The following is a 27,169-nucleotide window of genomic DNA, read 5'->3' on the forward strand; positions in this document are numbered from 1 at the left end:
TAATTTTCTCTACTTCTGTCACCCGCCACAAACTGTAATGTAAAAATGTGCAGACTTTTGTAAACCTGCTGTAATTCCTTTTGAATCTCAGGGTAATTCTGATGAGTTTGAGACTGGCAATATTTCCAAACTTTCTGAAAAGTGCTTCTCAAGAATTTGAAGTCTGAAGACAAGTCGTTAGGCCAAAATCTGCCCTTAAACTGCATGGACCCCAATTCAGCTCATATTAAGCCAGATAAGGACATAAATTCCCCCACAAATCTCACAATTGTCATGCAATTTCAAGGGGGTTAAACAGATATATTATTGAAATGATACAGTGGTCAATGAGACCCCTGAAGTTTGGCTGGACTTAGCATCTCCAAGTCCCCAACCAGTCGGTTCATTTACTTCTAGCATGATAGCTCATACCGGTGGCAGAGTGAGAGCTGTACCACGAGCTGGTGCATCCACAGGTGGTGAATAGAAAAATGACCTTCAGGGAAGGTTAGCTGTGAAATAAGTACAGCTAACTACGGCGAACAAGCAGTTGTGGACCAAGGAATGACAGCACCACAAAGATGTGGTGGGGACAGTAGATGACAATGTTTTCCCTCCTGAAAAGCCACATGCATCCTTTGACAGTGCTGTGACATGGTGAATACAGGTCAGCACTATCACAAGCCTGCCTAACCCCTAGCTATGGGTCTATAAGTCCTTAATGGTGGAGCAGGTGGCAGATGATATTAGGATCTTAATGGCTGCGAAGGTGGATGAAGGCTGCAGCAGTATGCGTTCTCCAATTATCTTGGCCTCCTTGCCATTGGATTAAGGTTTCCTTCTGTCAAGAAGTGCGTGCAAGCTGATGGGCAGCAGCTTCTTCATGATAACAGAAATGACACCTAGGCATCCTCCATGAAAACAGCTTTTCCAGCCCATTTTTCAAGCACTTGGGTGACCAGGAGTAGGATTACGAGGTCTGGAAGCTCCTGGTCATGAACTAGCATGACGGTGGCAGTTACAAAAAGGTGGTCTAGCACTTGAATGAGGCAGGAGTGTGATTTGGCTCACCCCACCCAAGGAACGGGCTAGAAAAGGTGCCCTAAACATAGCCTGTCTACCTTCTTCCTGAACTGGATACCCACATCCAGTGGGATCACCTTTACTGCGGTCAAGACCGTGGACTGAATCGAGACTCCAGAGCCACCCACCTTGCATGGAAACACACGCCTGAGTTGCAACAGAGTCTGTTGATCCTGGATCAGCCGCATCCACCCTCTTTGGACTTGCAGATACGACGATCACGGAAGACAAATTCGTTTTATTTCTCTTTTGGCCTTAAATCAAAAGTGCTATAAACCACACACGTGTTGATATTATTGGCCCTGTATTGTATACAACTGAGGGAGGGATTGATAATCAAATCTCATATCTTTGTGCAGGACCAGCACATGATCCTACCCCAGCATGACAATCTCAAAAAGTTGGGTTTTTTAATGGTACTGATAGGAAGGAAGGATTGAAATCCAGTGTTGCAGACACCAGAAGGAACATACTGAAAAATGCTCTCCCGCTGAATGGTTCACTGTATTTAAAAGTATTTGACAATACACATGAAAAAATGTCCCTTTGGTTTGTAATATCCTGTTCTTGGGTCATTCAGTAATAGCAATTTTTCAACTGATTCATAATTCATGCACTTCATAAACTGAGCAGGTTCTTATGATCACAGTTGTTTTCCACTGTCCTTCCTAGACTGAGATCAATAGATAATTTTGGGACACAGCTAATACTTGCCCTGCATAATTTGTATTAGATCTAAGGAATATAAAGGAAAAAAAAGATTCATGCTAAAGTAAACTTTTTGAATATGAAGTTTAGTGAATGTGGCAGCAATGTGAATTGCTGAATTTTTCAAAGCAGGGATTGTCCAGCGATATTAAAAATACGCAAGGTAACAATCAGTTCTAATATCATAGTCAAAGACTTTCTATTATCTAATAACTTACAGATGCTTGTAAGCTCAATGCACTGTCTGACTGATGCAATTAATTTCCATGTTCCTGTCAAGCTAGGATTCTGAAATTTGGCGCTCACATTCATTCGTTGCAGAGTTCAGGGCAGAAATTCCAACTTTGAAGACCCATCTTTCTATTAGAAGGTATATCAAATGGCTTTGATTACTGAAGTGTCCTTGTTTGCACACTGTGGGGAGAGGAAAAGAAGCCTTCATTTGGAGCAGTAAAATACAAGGCCATTTCTAATAATCAGATTTAAAATAAAGAAACTACATAAGGCAAGCCAATACGCCACTGGTCTAGGCACCTAACCAAATTGCAGACTTATTAATTGGTGCAAAGTGAGAACCAATTAAGGCCCTACTTAATGAAACACCAGCAAAGGTGGACAAGAATTATAACAAAAGTATTTGATTTTGCATTTGCACACCATATAGAGCATAACAAACAGTGGCAGTCCAAAAAAATTGTTGCCCCCCCATCTAGAAAATCCTTTAAATGTTTATTCCAGCGTTTGCAATAATCTTTTGTTCTTAAAATAGAGAATAAATCCTACTAATAGTAAAAATGGTAAACAGCGTTTTTCCATATACATTTCCACCAGTTGTCTGAAGTTAGAGCAAAAGCCAACGAAGTCTATAAAATGTTCATCACGGAAGGACAAAAAAAGTCAGCAGAAACTGCACGGCATGAATGGCATCTTTTCCTATTTACTAGATGTCCAGACACAGTACTTTCTAAAGCCCGAGTGTATACACCACTTAAGGAAAATACTGTTTTAAAAACATTGCATTTAAATAAGGTTTAGCAAACAGCAGAAGTACCAGGAAAATATAGAGATAAGGTTTCACATGTTTAAAAACTGGCTTCCAGGATGTTAGTTTAAACAGAATAGTGAAAGCGTATGCTAAAACACCTTTGACTGCAAGGAAATGTCTTGCACTTCCCTAGGCTAGGATAAGGTTGATAGACAAGTTATTTCTATGTACCAGGGGTTGTGACAGCACACTGTACTTCTCTATCAAGGGCAATAATGATCATTACTTTTTTATGTCTCTTGACTATAATTGTAATAACTCTGCCATAACCACAAATGGATGGTTTCATACAGTATTAAAATGTAAGCCAGCATCATTTGATGAACTGATCCATGCTCAACTACCAACTCTTAACACCGAGTCCTCATCAGTATTCTAACAATCTCATTTTTAAAATACATTTTAAAACACTGCATTGGAGGTGACTTGGGTCAATTGAAGAAAGTGGATATACATGATAAGCACTGTTGATGGACTGCAATTTCAGCAGCCAAATTCTGCTTATGCTTCCAAGAAACCTTGGGGGACAGCATGAAATGTTTCACATGGGATAACTATGATCTGGATTGGTCTTCATGAAAGTACAGTAAGCATGGATTGCATAATATGTTAAGATCCTTCAAAAACATGTGGGAGTATAAAAATTCGAGACTTGCTCCAGCATTAGGAAACTGAAGCGTCCCTGTGCTTTTCCCCCAACCATCTCTCCAAAGCTTAAAATAATTTTAGTGGAAGTCTATGCAACTGGTGCAAAATATCAGGCACTGGTTGGCGAGGCTCAGAATTAAAAGGAAACTAAGAAATGAGTAGCTCTCTTACCTTTGCAAGACAGGGCATTTTGAGGTAACTGCCATGTCTAAGCATGCCATGCTGTGGCATGTTCTTTACAGTCCCCTATTAAGCTAATCCAGAGTATTTAGGCAGTAAAGATCCATTCACTCACTATACAATGCTCCTAAAAATTAATACGGAGAAGCTTTAGTTCCAACCCAAGCGAAACCTCGATCTGTGAGGGCTTCATTGATTTTTATAGGGCTATTAAAGGAGCGAGGCATCACCTAAAGATGCATAAGTGGCAGGATTGGACCCAAAACTAAAGAGAAAGAAAACTAAATATACTGGTTATAAATGTACGCCAGATCTAAGATTCCTTACACATAACAGCTTTTCAGACATCAGTGGAGTCATTGCTCGCTTACAATGGAATAACTAAAATCAGAATATGGACTTCTATTTTCTGAATTTCAGTCCTGAAATGACAGGACAGGCTAGAAGGGACTTCAGGAGGCCATCTAGGCCAAATCCTCTGGCCAAGTCAGGCCAGCCTGTACATACCACTCCAGTCAAATGCTTGTCTAACCTGCCCCTAAAACTTTCACTGACAGAAATCTGACATCCTCTCTAGGCAATCTATTCCACTACTTAACCACCCTCAGAGTTAACAATTCTTCCAAATTTCCATCCCAACATTTCCTTGTTGCAGTTTAAGCCTATTTGCTACTTACCCTATACCCAGTAAGCGCAAAAACAACTGATTGCTATCCTCTTTATAACAACACTTCTTGTATTTGAAGAGACTGTTATCAATCCCTCTCAGTCTTATCTTCTCTAAACCAAATAATCTCAGTTCTTCCAGCATTTCTCCATACGTCATGTTTTCTGAGCTTCAACTCACTTTTGTTCCTCTCCTCTGGACTTCCTCTAATTTGTTTGCATCTTTCTTAATGTATGGCGCATAAAACCGGACACAGTCGAGACGTCACCAAGGGTGAAAAGAGTGGAAGAATCACGTCAAGAATAAATAGGAAGTCAATAAGACGCATTTTTATTTCTCTTTTGGCCTTAAATCAAAAGTTCTGTAAAACACACAGATGTGTTGACATTCTTGGTCCTGTACTGTATACAATATATCATTATAAATGCTATTATTGTGTGGCAGTAGTGGAAATGCTGTTACAATAAATAGCTGAGCAAGTAAAAACAAGCAATAGGTGGAAAATTAGAATGGGACCGCGGAGGCACTGCTGGATTTCTCTCACAGGTGCAGCCAACAATGAAAGCAACTCTTTATTAAAAGGCAGAGACCAAGCCTCACTTGCAGTTACTGTTAGCCCTGGAAGCTGTGACAACTGTCTCCCATGCTTATAGGGTACATTTATATTTTAACTTTGGGAGAACACAGGTGAAAAGTCCTCCCAATGAATGGATTATTTACAAAGAGTTCATTCAACGACTCATACTGAATAATGCCTTTTTCCACCGTGTAGTTCCACTGAAATCGGAGCTCACCTGGGAATAAGAAACTGCTTAGTAGAAGGAAGTGTACCAAAATATGACTCATTATAAACAGCTATTTTGATCAAATACTTCCCCTCACTACCAGGCTGCTACACAACCTCACCAAACCTTTGTAAAACACAATAAAATCAGTATTATTAATGCTGTATTAGAGTAGACAACACTTCACGCATTCACCAATGAAAGTGTCGGTTAGCGTTTATTGATGATTTGTTTGAAACTAGGACATCGGAAGAGGTCGGTAGGGTTTGGAATATGGTTCACAACATAGCAATTGATTTCGTTAGTGTCTGGGCTTGGAGAAATGTAGAAAGGAAGAAATTAATAAATGTAATTTTGTATCACTGATTCTATTTGTTATCCTGTTTCAGGCAAACCCGTTGTCAAAATCTATGTGCAAAATGCTCCACTCATTTGTGCTTATGAATAAGTGGAGTAATTCCACTGGATCCTGTGCCATTGCTTCCAGCGTATATCATTACAGGTTTGGAAAATTGCCCATTTTGGCTCATTGAAAAATTCAGGATTTAGCCCATTGTTTCTAAAAGCATCTCAATGGCTTGGAAAAATAACTTTTTTTTGCCCTCAACTTTGTCCTGTTCTATTTGGAGAATATTGATCTTTTCTTCTTTGTCTTTCTCATGAAGTACAACAAATTCAGCTACATTTTATCTTGTTTCTATATTTCTCCCTGACTGGTCAATTAAAGACTGCCATTCTGTAAATTATATATCCCATGCCCTAACTGACCTTTATAGGTGTCCTAGTCCTCAAATCCAAAGGTCTACCTCTATCCTTGACAGTGATTGTTTTAATCCGGTTTTCTTTGATCACATCTACAATGTTGCTGCCTTGTCCAGGAATATAGGGTTTGAGCCAAAGGCCAAAGTCTGTGGAAAGGTTCCACTGAAGAAGACAAAAATGTTGATTTTCCTGCCTACTTGGTTATATGTTAAGGTCATGGGCTTGTACAGGGAAGGGAATAGGATCATAGAAAATGAGGGCTGGAAGGCACCTCAGGAGGTCGCATCTAGTCCAACCCCCTGCTCCAAGTGGGACCACCCCCAACTTAATGTCTCCTAAAAGAATGTCTAATTATACTGTCATGTCATAAAATGTATTTTCAATAGTGATAAATTATGCCATCATTTACTTTCTGAAAGTAAGCTGAGATTTATGAAAGATTATTGCAAACTTATTGGCCAGGATAAAAAAGCCAAAAGCACTTATTGCCACTGGCATCAGGGGAAGAAAAAAAAAAAGCCAGGATTGATCTAGCCTGGTCTTAACTTCCAAGAATGGAGATCCCACAACCTCTCTGGGTAACCTTTACTAGTGCTTTACTACCACTGTAGTGAGAAATTTTTTCAAATATCCAACCTAAATTTCCCTTGCTGCAACTTGAGCCCATTGCTCCTTGTCCTGTCATTTGCCCCCACTGAGAACAGTCCAGCTCCATCCTTTGCAACCCCCTGCAGGGAGGTGAAGGCTGCTATTAAATCCCACCTCTGTCTCCTCTTCTGTAGGCTAAATAAGCCCAGGTAGACTCCCTCGGCCTCTCCTCAGCAGTCATATGCCCAGCCCCTGAACCATTTTTGTTGCCTTCCACTGGACCACAAATAGTTTTACTTTATGACATTTATGTCCCAGGAACAAATATATATCCATTCCACGATGCCGCTGCTTGATATTGAGAAACTGAAAATGCTGAAGGAGTATTCGAAGGACAGGACCCAAATGGCACTGAACGGGGCTTGCACTGAAGGCCCAAGTTCCAGGTTTACAAATAAGGAAGAACTGTTCTGAAATCTAGGCCACGCCACCAGCATTGCTGATAACCAACCATACCATTTCACAAACTATGCAGATGACTTAAAGGAGTTTCTATAGAAATTAAAACCATGAACCAACATTGTTGGAAACCCCTGGAATCAACCTTTATACAAAAAAGCAACCAGATAAGGCCATAGGCACTGACAGGCAAAAGTAGCAGTATCAGTTGTGGGCTGTATTTCTACACATTGCATTTGTGCTTATACAAACTTGGAATAACTGTATGGGATCCCGTGTCATTGCTCCAGATTTACAGCTGGTATTGTCAACATTTGGATTATGATTGTCAACATCTGGAAAACAGCCCACAGAGTAAAGGCTGCAGCCATTTTCAAGCAAGAGAAGATGGAAGTACATTAGCACAACTCCTAAAATACCACCTGTATACTTTGGGAAGATTTTGCTGTCATTCTGGCTTCCATGTAAATGAAAATCCCAAGTTTTCCACAGTGCAAATGCAGTTACTGGGCTTTCCACTGCAGAGACATTTGGGGTACTTCTCCTCCCCGTTGGTACTGTACCTACCCTGCTGGTATCCATGCTATGTAGCAGATGCACACATAAGAACATTGCACAAGGTGACACAAAATTTGACCTGAAAGTTGCATATTTTCATCCTGGCTAAAATTTTCCCCATTTCACTTGGCTTTTTTTTGTTTCTTCCTCTGGTGCCAGTGGCAATAACTGCGTTCGGCTTTTTTATCCTGGCCAATAAGTTTGCAGTAATCTTTCATAAATCTCAGCTTGCTTTCAGAAAGTAAATGATGGCATAATTTATCACTATTGAAAATGCATTTTATGCCATGACAGTATAATTAGACATTCTTTTCGGGAGACATATTAAGTATATACCAATGTATTAAACCTTCTGTGCTGCAGATCCATTTAATTGATTTATTCCTTGTCTCTGATTAGCTTGTCTTATCATGATAGCCACACAATCATGCATTCTTGGTGGGGGGGGGAGCAAGAAAGCAACCTATTTAAAATAAAAAAATTCTCTTTCTTAATGAATTCAAGCTAGATCTGGATGCAATTCAACTGCACTTTTGTAACGATTCAGTGCACATTAATTATGCAGTGATCAAAATAATTTCACATGCATAATGCTGACCTCATTCACTAGAGGGCAACAAAACCCCAGCTTAAAAAGCCTCCACCTTCTACTTTCAATGACAGAGCACATTAAATAAGATGCTGCATGGATTTTATAATGAATACCCTATTAATTTTACATAAGTGCAAAGTTACTTCTGAAAAGCCAGTTAGGCTGTTGAATATACATGATCTAGCCTCTCAACAGGTGTCAGGAAGACATTATTCCAGTCAGAGCCCCCTACACAGCAGCATATCAGTGGGTGTGTTCATTTGTTTGAGTATTATTGTTTGACTGAAGTTACCCCACTGAGCTCCATTTAATAAAGCCCCCTTGGAACGTTACACTGTTTTTGTAGATCAAAACGTGGGTTTATCTGCAGATCATAAAGCTACCACTGTTCGAGCTACATAAATTGCAGTGAATGAAAAGCTCCTGTTCACTTGACTGGGCTTTCTATTTGATCAAGGATTTTTTTTCCCCCCCGTCTCTCTCTTAGCTGCCACTTACATCATTACTTTATCATTTATGCCTTAAGAGGATGCACATTTCCATAGAGCAGGTGTCTGCTTAACCGGAATGCAGCAGAAAACCTTTACCTGCAATTTTAAAGAGAGTTTTGTTATGAAATCTAAAACAGTCGATGCTATCTCTGCCAACTGCCTGAGAACTAATTAGTTTACCGTGACTATGAGCTACCACCGTAGGTCTGCTAATTTATTTTTAAAAAGTTCACTTGGCATCATAAAATCTGGTGGTTGGATCTTCTTTCCAAGTTGTAAGTAGGAAATAGCTATTACGGCTATGGTCTGCTGAGAAAGGGCTCCACACGCTATGAAAAAATGATTACACAGACACAGACCCAACCAATTGGAAAAGAGTTATGTGAATCTGTCGTTTGTCCTCAGATACAAATAATGCCTAATGCAAATCAAGCCCTAATGAGCTATTTTCACATCCCATTTGTAGCAGGGACAATACCTGATTTAACCCATTTCGTAATAAAAATGTGAAGTCTAGTTTGTTTTTTCCCCTCCCTCTGTTACCTGTTATAGGAAGGGAATCATTAAGATCTGATGTAAAAATCCATGCTATAAAAGCAGCTGCTCGCAGAAACATGTCCCTAGCCTTTCCTTTAAAGTGATTTCTTCCTGAGAGGTAACTATATCGGTAGAAGCGCATTGTTTTGTTTCAGAAGCAGCATGGGAGTGGAGGGAGGGGTGGGGGGGAGGAAGATGTACAAATACATTTTTCTATTACACAGTTGACAGCCCCTTGGGAAAACAAGTCCTAAGAAATGTGCAACCTTGAAATGTGTGCAGGCTGCAAGGGATATTTTCAATGTGAGCCCTGTGTTCTTATTTTCAAAGTCCTTAATCATTTGGCTGTGCGGTGCAGGATGAGCCTATTGAAGCCCCTAAAACATACACAGATTCTTGATTTCTCTGTGTTTCATTTTCTCCTTGCAAAAAGACAGGATGTACTGCTTGCGCTGCACCGTGTTGCTGATGCACTCCAGCCTACACAGTGCATGCCTAGTTAGCAGCACTCTCCTTTCCAAACAGTACAGCGTGACATGTCCCCCTTCCCTCCAAAGTATTTAACAATTTCCTTTGAAATGCAACTCATTATCCAAAGCAGAACTAAATAAAAATACTCCAGAGAGAGAACAGATTGCAAGATATAGATTAGATGTGCAGCCTAATCCTTCACAAGCATTAAATATTTAACATAATCACACCACAGGTGACAGGAAGATGTCTGCATTGTTTAATTAGACTTAATTAAACATAAGGAAAAATCTAATACTAATTCAGGTCTAGCTTTTAAATTGATTACAAAACTCTCTCTTTCTGAAGTAGGTTTGCATGGAGAGAAATGCATGCTTTCTTTCATTAACCAGGGAATCCTAGCCTGGCAATGTTCAAAAGCCATGAACAGTCTGTTCAGCTTAAAAGCCTATGGCTGATGCTGACTTTACACCATCAGGTTAAGACCAAGGCAAAAGACTTCACATTTCTAGGGACACGGACTTGAAAAATCATGATCCTTTTGCCATATTTGTATAAACTATTATGCTCAGGATGTAATTTTTCCTACCTTTTATGTTCTTATTGTTTACACGAAAATAGATAGAGCATTTAATTATGAGATGGATTTAATGTTCTATAAAACTATTGCATGCAAGCTATTGACTCTGGAATTCTGGTCACAATTCACGTTAATGCCTCATGCAGGAAAAAAAAATAGTTTGAGAGAGATGTTGTTTTACAATACAGGGCTGCCATCAACTGTTATGAATCATTCCTTGATAGCATTCGATGACTTCTCCCAGTTCAGATTACACTTCAGAACTATATTTAAGTACAGATGAATACATCTGCAGCGTACAAGAACCAGAGACACTTTACGGTGCATTGCTTAATTTTGCAGTCATCTCATTTTATGACATAAACTAAAAGCACTGTGGAAGGGCCCAGCAAAAGTCTCTCCATCAACTGGATCAGGCTCTAGGCTACTATTTGATCTGCAGACTAAGACTGAAATAAGGAAAGAAAATCAGTTAAACAGACTACAAAGCTCCTAGAGAGAGCCTAGCCAATTTAGTGATCCTCAGCTCTACAGAGCAGAGCCACTGTCATTATCAAACATAGTTGCCAAGGGTCACAAGGGGACCACTATGTGGGGTCTACGAATACCGCAGAGACACCTTCACACCTTTATTTACAAGACATCTTGTATTGACACAACTCCACAGACCTGGCTCTATACACGTTTCCAGGTAAGCCAATGGTCCATATTGCATTATTTGTTCATCTCTTGGGCACATGCAAATTCCTCAACTGAATGCAGAAATAAGGCATATGTGGGTGTATCTACACGTGCACATTCACTGTGCTGTAATCAAAATTACTGTGCAGTATGAAAGCACATCTACACTTGCACACCCGTACTCAGGGCTGTCCCTGGGGGGACAAATCGGGGCGACCGCCCCAGGCCCCACACTTTGGGGGGCCCTGCAGAGCCAGGTGGAGCAGCCGCGGTGACTCTGTCCTGCTGCCCATGGGCTTCACATCCGGCAGCTCAGCACCCCCACCTCTCCCCGCCAAGTCTGCTGCCTCCGGTTGCTCAGCACCCCCTTCCCTGCCCTGCTGCTGTATCCACCGCTGGTTTTCTCGCATCCAGGGGCAGGGCCCCACACAGGCTGATTTGCCCAGGGCCCTGCACCTCTGCCTGTATTGTGCAGAAAATATGGCAGCTTATGCTGACTTGGGCACTAAGTTGATACCTGTGTCATGCAGGTATCAAATTTATGCCCGATTAGTTACTGTGCAGTAACTTGCATGTAGTACTACGCTTTACTGCACAGTAATACTGTGTGTGTGGACTGGCTGGGGACTAACTTTAGTCCTCAGTCAGTCCACACACAGTGTTAATGCAGTTTAACATCACCACATGTAAACGCCAGCCTATTCCCACTTACTGCATAGTAACTTACTGTGCAGTAAATTTAAGGCAGTATAAATGCAACTGTAGACACGCCCAGTATGTACAAATGGGTGTCTTCAGCAATTTTCATGTTCAAATACATAATTTGCATGTACAAGTGCTGTACAAATCCATCTGGGACAGCATTTTGGGCCCAGTATTTTGGGCAAATGTCTGCAGAAGCGGGACCTGGTTTATTATTACATGGCTTAAAGTAAGCCATGTGATCACAGATCGGGTCCTGGTAACACGTCCACTTTGTGTGCTAACTCATTCCTTATACACCCAGCTAAATGAGGATTTTTGTGCAGTAACTAAATGGACCAAGTCTAAGTAAAATACAGCCTAGAAGCGATTGTAAACATGATAGAGAAAACAGATGATGAGAGTGTGGCCAAAAGCCAATGTATGTCTGGGCCTAATTTCCAAGTACACATGGCACTCAAGGAGCAAAATCCTTCCGAACAGAAAGATAAACTGAATGGAAAGTAAAGGAGGAACGGAAGCAGAGAAGTGTTTTGGTGGGAGGCATATTAACAACACAAGCATGTGCAGTCTCATCCTGTGCTGGAAAAATAAAACCTCATTCTGGGGCTTGCATAAAAGGTTCAACCCCATTTTAGGTGTTGAGCCAATAACCTCGGGGAATCCAGGCCACTGGAATGGGACGGAGGGCGGTCAGCATCTTGAGTGCTTGGGGTCTAGCATAAGAAAAGCCATGGATAAATTCAGTCCAGGGTTGAAAGAATATATTCATTTTAGGGCTCTTTATTGTGGAAGGAGCATTGATAAGAGAGTAGGAGGCACTATTTCACTGTTAGGGTGGCTAGGATCTGGAACCAACTTCCTAGGGAAGTGGTCCTCGCTCCTACCTTGGGTAAATCAGAAAGAGGTTGGATGAGCACCTGTCTGGGGTCGTGTTCTGACATCTCCTACTGCTGCAACAGTGGCCTGGGAATAGCGTCAAGGGAGCCAAGGCTCCATCCACTCACTGCCACATCCCTACTACCTGCTGTACACTTAAGTGGGATTAAGTGGGTGTGCAGCACTTACACCACACTCCTTGTCCACGCAAGGGAGTAGCACTCCCCTTGAGTTCCCATGAAGTCCACATGGGTCTAGGCACAAGGTCCTAGCCGCAACGGCCCATCATTTTAAAACAGGAGAGGGAAAATTCAGTTAGACCTATAGGAGAAACCGAATGTTAAGCATGTGTCTCTGTAGTCACCCTGGCAATACAAGAGTTCATCCGAAGAAGTGCTGAGTCTAGGGGTCTTCCAGGGGACATTAGATGCAACACAACTAGCACTGGCAATCCAGATGTAGCTCTTGCTTTCTGTCTAGGGGCAAGGGTCCCTTCAAGACTCTCCTTTAGATAAATGTGTGTAAAAAAACCAGACACATCATTGCAACAAATAATCTTATCATTGCAGTATGTTCCTCGGTGGTTTTTTTCCCCCATTCTACCTGAAATAAATTATTCCCGGCATGCAGACATCAGCACCGCACAAACTGTAGATAAACGTTAAACTGACCCTGCAGAACCTTTTAGAAAATGGTTTCTGTTGACATCTTGGCCTTTGTTTCTTTTAAGGACAGAAGTCTGGATTATCTACTCCTTTATAAAGCAAGAAACTTTCCATTAGACATATTAAGATAAATATTTATGCTTAGAACTAAATATGAAAATAATTGTATTATTTTTAACCTGATCACACTAAAATATTGTGTTTAAAAAGCACATTCTGGAAAGCATTTTCATAATTAGATTAAGTTTATACAAGTTTATTTCTTTTTAATGTGGTTAATCCCACAGTAAGGCTGAATTTAAAGCGAGCCCCATTCTGTAGTTCTTACATTGACACAACTTCCATTCAGTGCAAATTAAAATGGAACGATCACTTGATTATCAATTAAGACACATGTATACCATGTACGTACTTTTTCATTTCACCTAAACGCAAAAGTGAGAAGGTTTGAACTATACCACGTAAGCTGTGTGAAGGCTGCGTCCATTTAAAAATAATACTACCGCTAATAAAATTCTTAGCCTTTCAGACCTTGTGGTTGTCGATGTAGACATTAGGCCTGTGCGAAGCAGCTAGTATTTGCTTTGGATTCAGCTGATTCAGGGACAGCAATTCGACTTGCTGATTTGAATCACTGTCCTGAATCGATTCAGCCAAATCTCACAGGCCCCATCCCCTGCCTACTCTAGCTCCTAGCACTTCGGGGGAAAAAAAAAAGCCCTGACTCACCAGATGCTGCCTGGTTGGGGGGTGGGGGGGAGATCCCTGCTGCCTCTCACTACCTCATGCTGCATGGGGGCTCTGCCATGAGCCCCTAAGCCCCCCTCCCACTGTCCCAGCCCTCACATGGCTGCCCCACCCACCCACCCCAGGTCCAGCCCTTTAAGAACGCCCCCAAAAAACACCGAATGCACCAGTTCCTGCCCAGCGGAGGGGTGATCCCTGCTGCCTCACGCCACACATGCAGTGTGGGGCAGTGGGGGTCAGCAGGGATTGCTCCCCCGACCCAGCAGCACCTGCTTAGTGCGGCTTTTCTTTAAAGGGCTGATAGCTGGGGCGGGGCAGCCCTGGAGAAGGGGAGCGGGTGGGGGTTGGGGGACTGGGGGAGCAGGCAGGGGATGGGGCCTGGCAGGGGTCTCCCCATGGCCCCCTCCCCTCTCCTCCAGCACCCCCTCCCTTGCCCCCTACTAACCAGCTCCAAGCCCGGCTCCAGCTCCCTGCTGCAGCCACTGGGGACTGCCCAAATCATCAAAGCTCTCCAAATCTTTTCCGAATCAATTCAGAGAGCTTCAAATTGATTCGGACCTTTTTATTGGTCCCCTGATTCAATTCAGATTTGGAGATTCAGCCACCAAATCAGGCTGAATTTCCTCCAAATTGAATCAGCACCTGAAGCTCCGCACCACCCTAGGAGACATCTGGGTGAAATCCCAGCACTACCAAAGTTAAAATTCCTATTGATCTCAAAGGGATCAGAGAACAGGATTTCACTGATATAAATTTATGGTAACAACTGAAATAGTATCCAGATCTCTACCTTCCTATCCCCAGAACCACAGGCCTCTGGCACTTCAAGACAAATTTCCATTAGCTTTTGGCAATAATCACCTGTGATAGCTGTGCAGTTCTCATTCCCTCTAAAATGAGAGCAGTAATGTGAAACCACAATAAATTGTTTGCTAAACTGTATATAATCCCATCTCACTGATGTCCTGTTCCTTGTACAATATATTTTAAATCCTGGGAACTGAGCAATATTTGATCTCGTCAGATGTGAATCCAAACAGTTATCAATTATTTAATTTCCAAATGAGTGCTAGCGTCAAATAGTGTAACTATCACTATAAAAGCTTTGTCTCTTGATACTGTAATACACAGCACACTTACAAGAGTCTTCAGCTATATCCTATTATTCCAAAGCCTCCATCTTTTCAGCGTCTCACAATTTAATTGAATCAGGAAAAAAAAAGGTAAGGCTCTTATTTCAAACTTGATCACACAGAGAGGAATTTGTACACATTATACAATGTTGTAATAGATTCTGACATATTTAGCAACTAAAATGCCAGGAAAAAAAACATAAATCAGAAAGTGGAATAGGAATACAAAATATAAGTACACAAAATCTGATGTTCCTACTATGATGAGGGGTCCTCATCTATTATACATGCTGTACTAGAAACTTGCAAGCACATACACAGTATGTCACTTGAAATAAGTGCTTGGAAATAGCAAATAGCTCCGAACTTTTTGTTCACCCAGTCTTGAATTCTTGTTTCTTCCCAAATTCTAGCTTCCTTCCTGGTTTGTTCAATAATTTGAACTCCATCTCCCAAACAAATTGCTTTGGATTTCCTAGATATACTGATGCCAGTTGAAATTGAACATAATAGGTTAACAACGGGTTCAGTGACTGATCTCTGACACCACACGGTGGCTTATTTGAAAGAGTTGAACCTGCAAAGCAAGAGAATAGGGCTCACAAAGACGCATCATCTCCAAAATATCCAAGTTGAATGTTTTATTCACTTAATTTCAACCCTCTTAGAACATCTTTACATATAATAAGCCAGATTTTCAACAGGATGCATTATCTGCAAATAGGGACAGAAATTTGGAGTCACGTAGAGTCTGTTTAGACCTCTAGATTTTCAGATCTTCTCAGCATGTGTCTGTATACAAGTTACTGAAGTTTTCAAAAACCTCCCAGGATGTTGAAATGAGCTCATGCAAATAAACCTGTTCTTGCCAATGAGCATCTGTCAACTGACTTCCTTGTAATAGGATCAGGCAATGCGTTGTTCAGATTTAAAAATGTCATTTGGCACTCCAGTGCATATCTTAATCTCCCTCCCTCCCTGCCCCCCAACTAAGTGGATAATTTAATGAGTAAATACTGTCCAACACCAGACATGGCAGCAGAGAAGACACTGGGCTCCAAGAGCAAGAATTTAAGCTCCAGCTTGGACTCATGTGGAAGACTGTCTCCGGTCAACTTAGCTGCGAATGGGTACCTGATGGTTCAGGCTGCGGAAATCAAAGATGCTAGCCACATCACTCCCTTGTGTAGCACTGCCTACAGAAACTGGCAACCATACTAGCCTCCATTTGCCTTTCCATGGACCTTTAACAGCTTGCCTTGACCCTCATTCTTTTGACTGTGAATGAGGGTCAAGGCAAGCTGTTAAAGGTCCATCGAAAAGCAAAAAACCCACAACATTTATTAAACATTGAAAAACAACATTAAAAAAACCCACAACATTTATTTTTTAAAAAGGAAATTGCTGTTGCTGTTGAACAAGCTAGTGTATGCACATACCCACAGCTGTAGAGGACACCAGGGAGAGAGAGGGAGAGAGAGAGAGAGAGAGAGAAACAGAGAATGAGTGAGTGAGTGAGTGAGTGAGTGAGTGTGTGTGTGTGTGTGTGTGTGTGTGTGTGTGTGTGTGTGTGTGTGTGTGTGTGTGTGTGCATGCCTTTCTTTTATCCTCCAAGAAAAACAAGCACAGAATTATTTTGATGCAGTCACTGAAAGTAGACTGAGTCTTCATACTTCGTTTTCTTCAAGGAACTAAGGGCAAAGTGAACTTGAAATAATGTGCCAGAAGGAACACAACATCCTGAACATATTTAAGTTGATGGCAAAGATGCTTCCTTTATAGACAATGTGCTCATTGAACAGACATCCAGATAACACATTTACATGCAGACTGAATTGAATATAGAACACAGCTCGATTCAGTAAAAGGATGGGACAGAACATCATTACTCTTAAAACATTTGGTTTTATTTATTTTTTTACATCTCTGTATTCCTTCCAATCCTATCCATGACAGAGTGGTTCTCTTTGTGACCTCTGAAACAGAAGACACAATTTTTCCCCCTCTCCCCAAAAGACTGGAAGTCACCCAAATGAGAGATTTGAAAAGGAGTTTCAAGACTCCAGCACTGAAATAAAATTTTAGCAAATGGTACTAGAAAGTCAGTTAAATGCTCTGAGTCAGCGAAGTGCTGCTACAAACAGGCATATGGACTCTTCCAGGAATGAGGCAAACAGCACCAAGTGGGGAACTGTGCTGGTGAATGCAATGAAAGACACAGTCAAGGGTGTCATAACCAAGCCCTTGCCAGGGTGACTGAGTCAACAGAACTCATTCCAACAGGCAGGTAAGTTAAATGTAGAGTATTGAAACAAACTAAACCAAACGAAGCAACATCAAGGTAACAAAGCAACCCAAATACAAGGAAAGAAATTGCATACTGAATATACATACACACGTTGAATATATAAACAATATGGGGGCTGCATGTAACCAATACCACATCATCAATATCAACGTAGCCACCACAATGATCAAGAGAGATCCAAATCCTTTTCTATCAGACCTAGAAAATGGGAAACAACAGACTTCTAGTCCTTAGCATATCCATCAACTTCTTCTCCTACACAAATGATACACAAGAGCATGGAAGAGCAACTGCTTTTTGAAGATATTCAAACCAAGAGTTCCCAAGTTCCTAGAATAGTTTGTATCTTTAGAAGGACAGGGAGCAGTCACAAAAAAAATAAATCTTGTTTCTGTAAGGGGATGAGGGAAAACCTGCAGATCTCAATGGAAGTTTTTCTTCAATGGGTCTTATTGAGTGTGTGTGTCTTGGGGGTCTTGATTGGGTGCATGTCCAATAGCCTGTGTGAAGCAGATAGTATTCACTTTGAATTCAGATTTGTCTGATTCTGGGGGGACAGTGATTAGATTCAGTGATTCGAATCACTGTCCCAAATCGATTCAGCCACTGCCAAATCTCTGAATTGGCTCCATCCCCTGCCCACTCTCCCAGCCTCGTCAATGGCTGCCCCACTCATCCCAGCTCCCGGCTCATTAAAAAAACTCCCAGAAAACCCCATACTCACTGGCTCCTGGCAGGCGGGGGACGATCCCCATTGCCCCCCACTATCCCATGCTGCATGGAGGCCTCAGAAGCCCCAATGGCTGGTGTAGCAGCTGGTGAGTGTGGGGCCTTTTTTTGTTTGTTTGTTTAAGAGCCAGGAGTTGGGGCCGGGTAGGGCAGCCATGGGGGGGCTGGGAGAGTGGGCAGGGGTCGGGGGTGCTCAGGGGGGCTGGGGAAGCAGGCAGGGGATGGGGCCTGACAGGGGTCCCCTCATGGTCCACTCCACACCCTCTAGCCCCTGCCTCCTCCACCCCTACTTATCGGCACAGAATCTGGGTCCAGCTCCCTGCAGCAGCAAGCGGGGACTACCCAAATCTCCAAAGCTCTCTGAATCTTTTCCAAATTGATTCAGAGAGCTTCAAATCGATCCAGACCTTTTAACTGGTCTCCTGACTGGATTTGGAGATTCAGCTGCCAAACTGGGCCAAATCTCCTCCGAATTGAATCAGCACCCAAAGCTTTGCACGGCCCTAGTGTCCAACTCAAATACTTAGGGGATATCTTTTCAGCTAGACTGAATTCAGGCCTCATTCTACAGGCAAAGATTTGGCTGTTAGTTCTGCTTCCAGCTGAGAGGCTGTTAATCTAAAAACATAACATTTTAACAACTGAAGAGTCCTGCAACAATCTTTGTCAACTGGATTTAACAGTGATAAAGGTTATTTCATGCTTGCCCTGAGCATACTCTGTAGTTATAACTAACCACAAAGCTTCATTGAAAACGCAGCAATAACACGCACTTCATGTAAAGCCTAGTGAACCATTTCGAAACACTCAAAATTTTCCTCCTCCAGGAAAGATTGGGTTAAAACTTGGAATAAACCTAGTGCCAATCTTATTCCTCTCCTGTAGTTCCTTCTGCTATTGACTGACTTTGACAAAGCAATCCATCAAATTATTGAAAAGCAAAGACTGATATTGCTGTCTTGTGTTTATTGCCCTGAGCAGCATTTACTGTTATCAATACCCCAGTTCATTATTTGTCATAAAGCTGGCTTTCTAATCCAACCTAAAGGAAAGGTTTTGTTCTGGATAGATCAGATGTGGGGAAAAAAGAACATTGAAATATTTCTCTGGTAAATATAAATGGCCAACTAATTATTTACTTTCAATAATTTATTAGATGCATTAAGGTTACAGACCTTAGCTGGTACCAGAGCAGAGATCTTCTAGTCCCTCATCTTGGGTATGATTATGGTTACAGTAGATACCATAGTTCCTATGTCAACACAGCATGTAAGTTGCTGAAGAACACATACAGGAAGCAAGATATCCAAGATCATGCAGTGCATTGCTTTTTTTTTTTTTTGGTTTGTGGACAATAATCCTCCTCCTCACGCACAACAGAATCAGTTCTTAAGAGACACTGGGATGGATTCCCCTTGCATTGTATTTCTAAGCCAGTCGTGAGAAAATTTCCCTTCTACAAGAACTGTGCAGGACAAAGGCAAGGGACACCCAAAGCACGTTCACTTACGAACCCCATCACATAGAGAAGGCCAAAGGTGGGTCTTGGGGAGAAGAATTTTCCAGTAGCCCAGATGAGGCTGATGTGAAACAAAGAAGTTCCTGGGGATGCCCATGTTCCTTTATTTCAGCAAAGACAGCATCCTCATCCTGCACCTTTGGTCCAACTCCATCTGGGCTGCAAGTTGTGTGCTACACTACATTAAACTCTAGAAGACAATCTTGTCTCTGATTTCTGTTGTCTGAACACACACAACTTTTTTTCTTATTTGAGGACTGCCTTGGATGAATTCTCTATGGCCCTTTTCTGTGCTCACCACATTTCCCGGCACTTTGCTCTCTGCTTTCCATGATAGATGGTGGTTGTCCTACTAAAGCATAAGGGGAAATTAGAAATAACATCCATTTTTTCAGAAAATGAATCTTCGCTGACTTTTGGTTTGCTCTCATCAATTCTTACTCTCCATTCTGTTCCATATGCTGCTTCAAATACCAGCCTGCTTTCTTTCCACCCCATACATCTCTTGGGACCTCCTCTTTTAATCCTGTCGCCTGAAACGATCTTTCAACTTCCAAGGGCCAAGCATTCAGTGGGTTTACAAAGCTACACGTTCCAGTTTTGCACATGGACTGATTTGTTTGTGTAGAATCCACATTTGTGCACTCAAATGGAGGAGTGAGGTCTCCAATTACCCCAGCTAAGTAGAAGCAGTGACTTGTACACGAACAGAAGGCTTTTAAACATGTGCAAATGGAGGTGTGGAAATTTAGAAAAAAAAACCATTGACAGAACTGATTGGAAAAAGCTACTGTAAACTTGGCACATGCAGCTGAAACTGTTGTACCAAAGAATTTGGAGTATGAAATCTAATTTATTTATAGAAAGTAGTTTACCAATATTTGTGTGTATAAAATGCAATTAATATAAAATTCCATAATACTTGTGTAGCTCTATCAGTGGAAATTGAATTTTCTATAGCACAGTAGTATTGAATGCTAGCCTTGATTTCTTAAAAACAATTAATGAGCTACGTTACCCGAGGAAAACACAAAATGATGATTATAATTAGAAGTGTTCCATGACTTTGCTACCGACTGTTTAGATGTACTTACAGGTAACATTTCTAATTAAAACCCTTTCAATGCTTACACATCTCTCTGTTCACTCATTAAAATGAAAAGGGGGGGGGGGGTCCCACATGTCAATCCCTCAATAACAGAAAAACAATAGAAAAAGTTTGCTTGTAATTAAATCTTATATGCTATTTATGAAAAATTAATTTCATGTGTAATATGTTCAATCATTGATCTGAGCTGTTCAGAAAACATCTAGGAAGGATTTAGAGTTTAGCAAACTCTAAAGGGTTTTCCAAAGGGTGTAAAAGTGGGTGAACAGCAGTAAAAATTGAGTGCATCCTTAGATATCTTTGAAAATGTCAGTGTTAGTACTATTGGTACGGAGGGAACACACACACACGCACTGAATTATTCCACTTACAGCTACATGAGACATGGCTTAGTATCTCTATGGCCATCCAGGATTCCTGAAAACCCAGATGAACCACGTGAACTTTTGACCAAGACGTATTGCAAGTTACAACCCTGCAATGCCTTTAGCGGGTAGTAAAGCACAGGAAAAGAGAGGTTGGGGCATCTCCATCCTTGGAGGTTTTTAAGACCTGGCTGGACAAAGCTCTGGCTGGGATAATCTCGTTGGGGCTGGTCCTGCTATGAGCAGGGTGTTGGACTAGATGTGACCTCCTGAGGTCCCTTTCCAGGCTCATTTTTTTTTTCAATCCTATGATTCTAATGAACGAGTTACCTTGATTTTTTTTTCTCCTCAAATGGTCTCAATATCTGCTTTCCAACCAAAATGTAACAAGAAGTCTCAACCATGAAATATTTAAATGTGGTAATACTACTGCAGTTTAGACTGGGAGTTTGTTATCTCGTTTCTCTGAGCTGGACTCCCCACAAGCACAAAATCCAAAAGTCTGCTAGGAGGCACTGCTTTCTGTGGCCATGAAGTGATACTGTAGAGGAGTGGGGATCAGCCTGTTGGTGTGGCATAAGGTAAGCCCCACACCATCACTGAGTGCCGCCCTGATCCCCTTCCCAATCTGCTGCTCTGCTTTGTGCTCCCTGCCTGAACTGCTGCGCTTTGTTCTGCTCCCTGCCCTATCTGTTGCTCAGCTTTCTGCTCCCTGTCCTGTCACTGTTCCCTGCTCCCTCCCAGTCACGTCCCACATGCAGAGGCTGTCTGTGCCCCTGTAGTGCATATGCTGCCAGTTGACCCTCCCTGCTATAGAGCATGGTGGGAAATATAGCTCTGCTGGGGGTCTGGTCTGAAGTGCAGACTGGGAATATGAGTCACGATATGTTTCCAAATAAAAGTATTTTTATTTTTATCTAAAATATTTTGCTATTGGAATTTCAACTGGGAAAGGTTTTCCATGAAGGCCAAACATTTTTCAATCAGCTGTTGTGCTAGCCATGAGTTGTGACCACTGAGTTTCAAGACAATCAGTGAAAGTTTTACACAGATGTAGGAAATTAAATATTTGCTACATTCCTAGTGCAAGCTAGCCTGGAGACCAGTTCCATTTTTTTTATGCTACAGCCTGCATCTTTTAAACATGGATGGTTGTTGTCAAGAACAGCTTTATTGCTATGTTCTCGACTGTGATCCCAGAGTTGTCTAACAAGAAACAGATCCTCAGGAAATTTGGACTTTGCACCAGCTGAGAAACTGGTCTGACTTAGCTTTTCTGAGCATAAAAAATTATGTTCCTCATCATTTACCTCTGGTAGTGGTGAATTCAGCCTCACTTTGCATTGATAATGAAAACCTATGCGGAAGCAGAACGAAGGCAGAGTCAAGTCTAGAACAAGCTACACCTGCAATTACTGTAGTGGCTACACAGTGACCTGTGGGATAAAGTAAGCTTTCATTCTTTCACCAGAACATAAACTTGACGGAAACAAAAGTGATTCATTCTTTCCTGCCTGCCTTCATATGACAGAAAATGTCCATGTTTGTTGCATTCATTCCCTTTATGGTAATTATTGATGTAGATTTGCATTTGATATTTCAAGGCAAATTCTTAAAAGGCACTTGCAACAACCGATTTGACTTTGAACTTGCAGCACGGAACTTAGAAATGTGTGTTCCTATCTTCCAAACCACCTGGAGCTTTGTAGTTGCAAACACAATGATCATGGTGTGAAGTGAGGGAACCTGTTCGCTTTGATACAAGCTGTCTGGGTGTTTCGTGTTTGTGCATCCCAACCGTGGTGGAGCTGGATTCACACGACATGCGATCAGAGAGCCAGAAGTATCAAAGTTTGAGTGAAAGGTGGGGGGAGAAAAAAGGAGGAAACAAAAAAAAGGAAAATGAAAAAACGCTGCTAAAACTTTGAAGGGACAGCCTTGTGAAAAAGAACAATGACTGAATAAGGACACCCTACTAAGTTGAAAGTGCTCTACCTGGTTTTGATGTCAAAAGTGACACTTTCTCATGTGTTAAGAATGCGTGAAGATACAGCTCTGATGATTTTATACCAATTTAGAGGACTGGGTTTTGCACCCAATGATAACATACACACTCTATAACTATTTTTGTTTCTGCAGACAAAATGATTCTGGTTCAGAAACATGAATTCTAGGTCAAACTGACTTCATCCAAGCAGGTCAGCCAATGGGGAAAGTATCTAGATGAAATTTGCTGCAGTTCCTTTAAAAATCTTGCATCTATTAGGGCTGTGCAAAACGGGCCCTATTCGATTCAGATGCAGCCCGAATCAGGGAAAGTGATTCGATCCGTTGATTCGGATCACTGTCCCTGATTCGATTTGGGCAAATCTGAATCAGATGATTCGATGCTGATTTGGCGAATCAACAATTCAGACACAGGCACAGCTTAAAAGTTTTTTTCTACATACCTTGAGGTAGCAGCGCAGCTTGTGATCCCTGCGGTGCTGGGGTGAATGGAGCGTCCCACAGGAGCATGGGGGGCTCTCCAGCATGCTCAGCAGCCAACCTGGAAGTGGACCAGAAATACTACCGCTCCACTTCCAGGTCTGCTGGGGAGCATGTGGGGGGGCCTCCCCATGCTCCCCCAGCTCAACGATCTGCCACAGGGGGACCCCAAGTGCCCCCCCAGACCCAGGAGGCATCAGTTGCTGAGCCGAGGGGGACACAGGGGTGGAGGGGGAGGGCCCTACGCACTCTCCGGTGGACCAGAAAGGACCAGAAGTGATGCTGGTCCATTTTCGGATCTGCTGCTAAGCGCACTGGGGAGCCCCCCATGCTTCTGTGGGACGCTGTATCTGCCCCAGCACTGCAGCATTCAGAGCCCCTGCTATCTAGAGGTATGTAGAAAAAACACTGAAAGCTGTATCTACGTCTGAATCACTGAATCTGTCCAAATCTCTCCGAATCAATTCGGAGGGTTCCAAATCAATTTGGAGAGATTAAAGGGTCCTCTGATTCGAATCAGATTCAGAGATTCGGCCACTGAATCAGGCCGAGTGCCCACCAAATCGAATCAGGGACTGAAGCTTTGCAAGCCCTAGCATCTACTACTTTGGTAGGTGTCTAATATTGTAGTTGGGAGCAGTGAATTATATTCTTATTGAACACAACATGACTTTGGCTTTTGCTATTGAAACCACCATAGGCAGAGTGTGATGCTTTTCACAAAGATTTCTGGCTCACACAAAATATGCTTCCTTATAATCTCTCTCACAAAGGTAGGGGTTCAGTTAGCATGTGCTAATTGGACAGTAGATTCCCAGCTTCCCAAATAACATGCCTCTGTGCATGCATGGCAGGGTACATCATCCTCTTTTATGTAGGTGCCCCTGACCGCACACAAAACTTACCCAAAAGAAGAGGCTGGAGCTGAAAACTGAGCCAATGAAGGGAAATGTGCAATCTTTACTATATTCTGAAACTGAAATCTAAATTAAACACATCTGGTGTGAAAATCACTTATTTGGTTTAAAAGACATTTTTACAAATGTAGCAGAAAATAGATCAAAGGTTCGCTTCTGCTGTTTACCGAGTGCTGCTTCCAAAGGCATGCCCCTTGAATTGATCACTTGTCTGGCAGCCAGGGGTGCACATTATAAATACAGGGTCTAGCATCGCAAGACATTTTTACAGAAGAACAACTAAAACTAGGAATCATCTAGAAGGGTCATATTCACAACTGGAGGCTCACTTATATGTTGCCCACTTTCCGTTGCTATTTGATGCCCATTAGCTACCTATTCATATGCTACCCACTAAGAACACAGTGTAGGTATATGCACTTAAAGCGATCTGAAATTTTAGGCTTTTATGGAGCAGTCCTATCATGCATAGAGGTAGAATTCATTCATTAATCTTTATCCAAAGTTTCCTCCCCTGCTAAGCTGGTAGGGGGAATGGGACAGAGACATGTGTTATGCACAGTACTAAGGATAATCCCTTTCTGGCCAATATTACTTTACTCTTTAAAACAGGTTAATGCCCGCAGCTGTGTAGGAGTGATTCGCAAGTGCATAATGGGAGGTGCAATTGGGACAAGAAACTATGAGCATCTTGCTCCTTACATCATGGAGTGCATTCAGCTTCTCAAACATGGAAGTCTGTATATAAAACTGAATTGTAATCTGAATGCCACTTCATAAAAAGGCGCATTTTTCCTCAAGCCTAACACCTAGTTGTTCCATGCACATGGGGTACGATCCAGCAGAAACATACTGCTTTATTCAGACCAACTGAAAGCAACCTGTGCCGACATTACCAAAGGGATAGTCATACTGACTCTCTCAAGAATATCTCAATATAACAGAATCAAAGGACTCTCTTTCTGGGGCCAGCGGTTAGCTATAAACTCAACAAATTATGTCCAACATCACCAAATGTAAAACAGCCTCTGGTTGTAATAGATGCTGGGGTGAAAAATTTAGGAAATATAAATGGCCCTTAGATTATAGGGTGTCATCTTGGGAATCTGACTTCAAGTGTGCTTTTGGTGTCAGGGAACAGAGAAGAATGGCAAAAACAAAGGTGATTAAAATCTGCTGTTATACCGAAAATGTGAGGTGGGGCACATTCTTGAAGCATATGCCCTCCAACAGAATATGAAAGAAAGAAATGAAGGTAAAACAAGCTAATCCAGCTCATCAAGCTGATCTGCCTGGTAACCTGAGTGCAGGGCCAAATCTTCCGTACGAGGCCAATTCATTAATCTGCTGCTCTTCAGAAACAAGCTGAAATTCAGAGTTCAGAATTCTACAAGCTGACTCAAAAAAGTCAGCGAGAGAAACTTCCCTTTGAAATTATTTTTCATCTGAGGCAGCACTGAATTATACCTTCCATGACACCGCACAGCTGTGTTAATAACAGAATTCAATGTCAGCTCCCTATACTGTTCATTTCCTGGAGAGCTTCTTTTAGTTTGTATGAATGTCCAACTAGTAACAAAAAAAGGAGCACCGACTTCTTTTGTATTGCAGCTAATGAAACCTAGAAACTATGCACCATGACTTTAAGTGGATTTCTAAGGTACGGTGAAAAGTTCTTGGAGAGTAATGAGGCATATGCCAATCAGACATAATGACAATACCCCTCCCAGTTGGCAAGAACAAAAATCATAGCTATCCATTAAACACTTCAGTGTATAGAGGCAGAACTTGAAAGACAAATGCTCCCACAATATTCCTATGGGGAAGGTGGAGTTTGGCTTAGCATCGTTATATATATTGTAATTAGCTCAGGCATGCTTTTGTGGGATGTTGACACGAGTAGGAGTTGTGGACACTCATCACCTCATATGATCAGCCAAGCAGGGGCTAATGAGCCCACCACTGCCCTCCTTACGGCAAACATTTTCCAAAGGAAAAATCTTGAGTGGGCTGTTTAGTAGATGCTAGTAAGCATCCTCAAAACGAACGGTGCAAATATGAGAATGTGTGCATAAAACTAGCTGATCTGCACGTACAGTATGGTAGTTAGCGTTATGAGCATTTGGATTGGGGCCTGAAAATCAATTATATACACAAATTGCCTCTGTCAAAGGCTGGCATCTTGAAAGTGGAACCCTTTATATATATGGGGATAACAGCCACCAGCCGTCCATGAGCAGACATGTGTTTTTCACAATTTATAATTCATTCCAGCCAGAGGTGGTGGTGCCGCCTAGTACCCAAACACTTCCCATCCTAGAACCTTGTTTCCAGCTTCCTAGAACATTGTCAAAGCGTTGGGGATAAAATTTTGCAGGATGGGTATGGAGTAGAGCATCTTAATATTGACTGAGAACAAACTTTATTTTATTTTATTTTAAGTATAATGAAGTCGATTTTTCATAACAAAACATTACTATACAGATCCCATGCTATGTGGATGCTATGGCAGTAGACAGAGCTGCTAACACTGATTAATTCACAAGGGAATTTTTACACGTGCTCTGGGAGACGTGGGGGGAGGCTTTAATTAGCAAGAGCTTTTAATTAAAAGTGCCTGAGCGTCACTTGTATAAGCACTCCCCATGCTGAAAAATGCTGGCAGGATACTTTGAAATAAAAGTCATTGAATGAGCTTTAGTTCAAAGTGCCCTGCCACCATTTTTCAGTGTGGGGACATTAATACATGTATCACCAGATCTGCTGGAGCGCGTTTATTTTGGAGCTCCAGCAGAC

General features: G+C 41.9%; 1 long non-coding RNA gene across 1 annotated transcript in view; it reads right to left on the minus strand.

Annotated features, from left to right (window-relative positions):
• Positions 1 to 1,739: 1,739 nt before the first annotated feature.
• Positions 1,740 to 27,169, minus strand: part of LOC132243370 (uncharacterized) — a 134,646-nt gene continuing 109,216 nt past the window's right edge. Inside the window, exon 3 of the long non-coding RNA XR_009454907.1 lies at positions 1,740 to 2,184. This is a non-coding gene — a long non-coding RNA (uncharacterized LOC132243370). The remainder of the gene's footprint in view (positions 2,185 to 27,169) is intronic.

The sequence above is a fragment of the Alligator mississippiensis genome, chromosome 9 (assembly GCF_030867095.1).
Source record: "Alligator mississippiensis isolate rAllMis1 chromosome 9, rAllMis1, whole genome shotgun sequence".
Lineage (NCBI taxonomy): Eukaryota > Metazoa > Chordata > Crocodylia > Alligatoridae > Alligator > Alligator mississippiensis.